A 5,976-nucleotide genomic window follows, 5' to 3' on the forward strand; every position below is an offset into this window, starting at 1 on the left:
ATAGGATACCTACACAGAAGAGCATTCATACAAGATATATAACTCCTTGATATAATAATGCATACAATTCACAATGATTACACTATCATTTCATCTAGGGCTTTCTGCAACTACGAGGTGGTGGTTATGAAAAACATGCCCCAGTGTCAATACCTAAAAAGCAGCCATCTTCTTCTGTGTGTTCTCTTTTTGTGTTTTTTCTTCATTTTCCTAAATTAATTCTATTGTTGTTGCTGCTTCTTAGCAAAAATGGCAACAATAAAGTTGTAATCACTGAACATAGTACTCTGGCAATCAAGACACTTAAAACCTTTAATCTTCTGGGATGAAGAAAGCATATTGCAACATTTAGAACTCTGGTTTACAAACAAGGTGGTCACAAATTGTCCTGTCTTGAAGACTTCCACAACTTTCCTGATCAGGTCATCATTGGAGGTCTCACTTAAGTTTGTTTCAAAGCAAATGTAAGAAAATTCTGGTTCTGGAGTGAATAGTCCAATAAATTCTATCTGATTTCATGCCATTCATTGAATACCCACAAGGATTGAACATTGTGGCATCAATGACAGAACCTGGCATCTGGTCATGAATTCCACTCTAATGAGTGACATCCTTTGCAGTAACACTCTTTGTCATATAGAACTGGTCCATAACTGCTGGGTCCATCTCACTCATCAGAATTTCCAGGCTTTGATCTGCTGACTGACTACCCTACTCTCTGAGAAATCCAAAGTATACAAGTACCAACAGTACGAATTCATACATCCCATAAAATATGCTGCTCCATTTGGAAAAATTGCATTAAGAAATATTTCTTTCTGGAAATTCCAGTGTGGGTACCCTTGATGAGAAGGCTTCATGAAATTCTTACGAGAATAAAAGAAGCTTTAAATTGAGTCAAACTGCCCAGCCTGCGTGGTTCAGGGGTTGAGCACCAACCAATGAACCTGAAGGTCAAGGTTCGATTCCCTGTCGGGCATAAGCCGGGCTTCTGCTCAATCCCCTGCAGGAGGCAGCCAATCGATGATTCTCTCTTATCATTGATGTTTCTGTCTCTCTCCCCCTCTCCCTCCCTCTCTTTGAAATCAATAAAAAAACAAACAAACAAAACCCAAAAAAAAAAAAAAAAAAAAAAAATTGAGTTAAACCCACCCATTGTAATCCCTAGCAAGTTTTAACAGGGAAATTAGTGCTTTCAGGAAGAGGGTGATACCATATGTCTTCAAAATGTCTCTTGGAGACAAACATGCTACTCTCACTGAGTACATACGCTCCCTGCTTGCCAGTTTTGTCACACTTATAATTGAACATTGCACATCCTTCAAAAGTATGTCGTACTTGGATCTTGGAATGGTGTGAAGATCCCCAGATCCTTGATTGGGGATCTGCCTGGAGAACCAAACCTCCAGTAGCTTCTCGGTCCCTCTGAAAAAAACGTCCAGCATCCTTCAGTAAGACTAGTGAACAACCAACCACCATAGAAAATCAACTAAATTAAATCTCTTCTCCAGCTGCTGCTAAGGATTGTTCCAGCTGTTATTACTAAAGTTCAGGTTCTTTTTTTTGCTACAATACTTTTTTTTTTAAAAAAAAGGATTAATAAAAATTTTCCCAGCTTTATTTTTGTGTATGTGTGTGAGTGAAAGTTGAAAGTGAGTCTGTTCAAAATAGAGGCAGATACAGTTCAGTCTCTTGTAGTTTACTGTTTCCCTTTTAGAGAAAGCAGAGCCACTGCTAGCTAATGTCGCCGGCCACACTGTGGAAGCCAAATCAATTTTTAAAAGGCTTCAAGTTGTAAAAGTTCAGTTTGCAAACAGGTTTTTTTTTTTTTTTAGAGAATATAACTATTTTTCATTCTGGTCTCATATATAAATCAATAAAACAAGATTAGAGTGAAAACAGTATTTGACTGTAACAGCAGCCCTTAAACTTTTGGAAGTAAAAAACTCGCAAATCTGAAAAAAATCTATGGATTCTCTCCTCAGAAAAAGAATGTACATGTGCACTAACTCCTACATGCAACTGGATGTGACTGACTGCCATCCAAACTCCTCTACATAAACAGATGCCCACGAACATAAGTTTAAGAACTACATATAACCCTGATATAACCTCAAGGTTGTTTACATGTACTTGTTCCTTGGTCATATTAAAACTAATTACCTATCAAGATGAAACTAGAGATCAAATGTTTCATTTGATTACTGGTAATATAAGAAATTACTTGATCAATTTTGTTTTTTTTAAAATATATCTTTATTGATTTCAGAGAGAGGAAAGAAGAGAGAGAGAGAGAAAGAGAGAGAAACATCAATGATGAGAGAGTCATTGATCGGCTGCCTCCTGCATGCCCCTGACTGGGGATCGAGCGCGCAATCTGGGCATGTGCCCTGACCGGGAATCAAACCCTGATCACCTGGATCCTAGGTCAAGACTCAAGCGCTGAGCCACGGCTGGCCGGGCTGATCAAATATTCTTAAGAGTTGAATACTCTGCTAGATAGAACTACAAAGTATAACTCCGAAAGTCCTATTTCCAAATATCTAATTCCAGTAAAATGGGGTGATAAATCTGAGATTGTTTTGAAGATTAAGTGACAATGCAGAAACCATGGCAATTAGCACATGGTAAGCTTTAAGTAAATGTTAGCTGTTTATATATCTTGTCAGCTGTTATAATTAAGACAGAGATTCTGACCTAAACTTAACTGGCACAGGACAAATATATACAATTTAATTTAGAATGTACCTCCTTACCTTGCATATAATGAAGCCACAGAAACTCCTTTTTGCCACCTGCTGCTGCCGGAAGACCTCATTACATCTTTTCCAGTCTTACCACAGTGCTTGGGAATATCATGAACACTGCTGCCTACAATAAAGTTATCATCTCCACATCTTTACTGGTCATAGTCACAGCTACCTAATCCTTAAAATGACACCTTGGATCATCCATCACTCCCATGTAGTATTCAGACCCTCCCTTACCTGAACTTAGAAATCTTTCCAAGCTATCATTGTATCCCTTTCTATAGGTTCCCTCAGAAGCTTAACTATGAACTAGTAAATCTCTGTTCTCAAAATCAGAGAAAATAGGACCTCCAGCTCCTGATGCTCAGCTTGAACACAGACACATCTGTAACCAATTTTCCTGAAATCCTAAAAGCATTTTCCAGTGGAAACACTGCTACAAATGGTGACTCGTTCACCATTCCTACAGATACATAATAGGTTATTAAATAGGCTTCAGCAGGCCGGCAAAGGCAGACTAACATCATTTATAACATTACTTATACAAGTAACATGTCAAGTGCCACACAACCTTCACATTGATTTTTTTCCTTCTTCAAATGTTTGTGCAACACCTTTTTGCTGAGCCTGCCTTTCCTTCTGCCTGGAATTCACTACTCTCCTTAAAAGTTCCTATTTCTCTTTCAAAACCAACTGGAGAGTCCTCAGTAAATGCTTTTCTGACAGCTATCAAGCCTCTGCAAGGCCTCAAATACATACCAGCATCTTTTCCCATCCTCTGTGCTCCACAACATTCTGAATTTTTCTTTACAATTATCTGTTTCCATTAGAGTTGGGCTTTTTACTCCCTAACTTTTTATTATGAAAAATTTCAAATTCTGAGAAAAGTTGAAAGAACAGTTCACTATAAACACTCATACACCCATAACTAGACTCAACAACCGCTAACATTTTGCCATATTTACTTTCTATTTATATACACATATATTTGCTGTACCATTTGAAAGTTGTACATATCAATGCACCCCATCTCTAAATACTTTAGTATTTCCTAAAAATAAGGACATCCTCCTGCATGACCACAATATCATTTCCACTTAAGAAAATGAATTGTTCCATAATACTATTTATAGGTAGTTGCATGGGAGCTTTTGGAGAACAAGGACTTCATCTATATTCCCAGTACTTAATTGGTGCAGAGCACTCATTTGCGTGATCAACAAATGTTCTACCAATTGTTCAGTTTAATACTCTCAAAACTTCTGTGCAAGTAGTAGTTTAAAACTTAAACAGTAAGTTTTGATTGCACCTCAGGTGCAACTCTGCACCTTCTGCACATCAGTTTAATTCAGAGACTTTCAACCTTTTTCATCTCACGGCACACATAAACTAATTACTAAAAATCTGTGGCACACCAAAAAATATATCATATTTCTTACCGATCTGACAAAAAAAAAAAATAGGTATGATTTTGATTCATTCACCTGGGATGGCTATTAGTGTGTTGGCTGTTGTCATTTTATTTATTTGACAATCTAAGGGAAAAGAGGTCAGTGCCCCTGACTAAAGAGCCAGGTATTGCATGTTTTAAAAATTCTTACAGCAGCCCAATGTCCCTTTGGTTGAAAATCGCTGGTTTAATCACTTGCTTTAAACAAGCCCATGCTACAGTAAGTATAGTACTTTGGTTTCTGAACTACTTAATTCTACCTCACAGTTCTGAAGCTCCATAAGACAGAGATCATGTCTGTCTTTTGTTAGACACATAAACAGGCATACCAAAAAAAAAAAAAAATCAATGAATACGTTCAGCCACTGCAAATGTTAGTAAGGAAACGAAGCAATGAAGCATACCGGCAGGGCAACAGTAGTATAATAGTTAAAAATACAGATTATGAAGTCTGAAAAATCTGGTTTCTAATACAGGCTCAAATGTTTAATAGTAGCAGTTGTTTATTAGGGCGAGTTATGTGACCTCTCTAAGCCTCAGTTTCCACTTCTGTAAAATGAGAATAATAATCTAACATGCCTAATGGAACTGTTGAAGGGCCTATCAGAAAATATGTAGAGCACTTGGCACACAGAAGAACTCGGTTAATGTCAAGCTATCCTTATTATTTTATCTGCCCGAAACAAAACCTTTATTTTTCATTGCAGAATTTTCAACAGTAAAACAAACGCCTATCCCAGTGTAGAGCAATAATGGTAGGCGCTCAAGTCAGCCATGCTTCTTACTTCCAGTCAAGCCTTCCAGCACGCCAAGCAAGACAAATATTACCGGCAGGGCTCCAAAGGTCGCTAACTACCAGGAAGTCCTCGAGAGCCTAAAAATCGAGATCCACACCCTCGCCCCTGCTCCCCGGAGGCGCGAAAGCACGCAGCCCCCTCCAACGCAGAGGCGCGGCAGCGACCCGCAGCCTCCGTCCTCTCTCTGGAAAGCTGCAACGCGCGCGGCTTTTCGTTCTTTTGAAGTGCGGGTGGAGGCGGCGAGGGGCAGAGGGGAAAAGACTGAAAAAGGAAAATAAAAATAGCCATGTCTACCCACAGCAGCCCCCAAACTCGAGGTTGCCTACTTTGGTGGAGCGAGACCGCAGCCTGGCGTACAGAAGCGCGGCTGTTCCCTGCTGAGCTGACACCTCTGGTGTCTCAAACCCCAGAAATGAAAAAGGGAAGCAACGGAGGAGAAATCAAAACCCGAAACAACCCGCAGGGCTGTTCTGCTCCTTCTCCACGCCGCCTTTCGCTCTGGCACCCGCCCCTCGAAGGAGCGTGTGCTTAAGGCTCCGCAGAGCTCTGCCGGAGACAAAGCAACCGCTGAGCAGCGCCTGGCTGCGCGCACTGAGGGACCGGGTTCCGTGTCTCGGTTTTTCTTCGGTCTCGGGCCCCTCACCTGCCACGGCTGCAGTTGTCACGCGAGCGGCCGAAGATGGCCCATGCCATACAGGTCTCGGTTTCCTCTTTAATCCCGATGGCAGGGGTGAGGTGTCGGTCAAGAGACTCCGGCTGTTAGCGCGGACGCGGGTTCTCTTTCTTCAGTAACACAAGAGCCACATGGAGGCAGCGCAAGGAACTACCACACCAGCGAATCTCCGCCACGCCTCCCCCTCGCCCGCTTCGGGTCTCTCAAACAACTCACCGGGCAGAACAAAGTTCCCGCAAGAGCCCAAGGTTCCGCCCTAACCTTGCCGGACCGGAGCTGCACTGCCCCCCCAAGCGCACGGCTCTT

General features: G+C 41.2%; 1 protein-coding gene and 1 pseudogene across 20 annotated transcripts in view; both read right to left on the reverse strand.

The window, feature by feature from the left end:
• The window catches only part of PPIP5K2 (diphosphoinositol pentakisphosphate kinase 2), a 63,667-nt gene extending 57,714 nt beyond the window's left edge, over positions 1-5,953 (reverse strand). For 18 of the 19 annotated variants that reach the window (XR_013998493.1, XR_013998494.1, XM_081133083.1 and 15 more), the window contains exon 1: positions 5,641-5,953. The gene's annotated coding sequence lies outside the window, so the exon portion shown is untranslated. The remainder of the gene's footprint in view (positions 1-5,640) is intronic. The other variant, XM_081133081.1, reaches the window with a different exon arrangement.
• On the reverse strand, positions 81-860 carry LOC308555067 (S-adenosylmethionine decarboxylase proenzyme pseudogene; annotated as a pseudogene). The gene has a single exon. The product of its transcript is annotated as an S-adenosylmethionine decarboxylase proenzyme pseudogene (transcript).
• Positions 5,954-5,976: the final 23 nt, after the last annotated feature.

This window comes from Miniopterus schreibersii (genome assembly GCF_964146895.1).
Source record: "Miniopterus schreibersii genome assembly, chromosome: 3".
Lineage (NCBI taxonomy): Eukaryota > Metazoa > Chordata > Mammalia > Chiroptera > Miniopteridae > Miniopterus > Miniopterus schreibersii.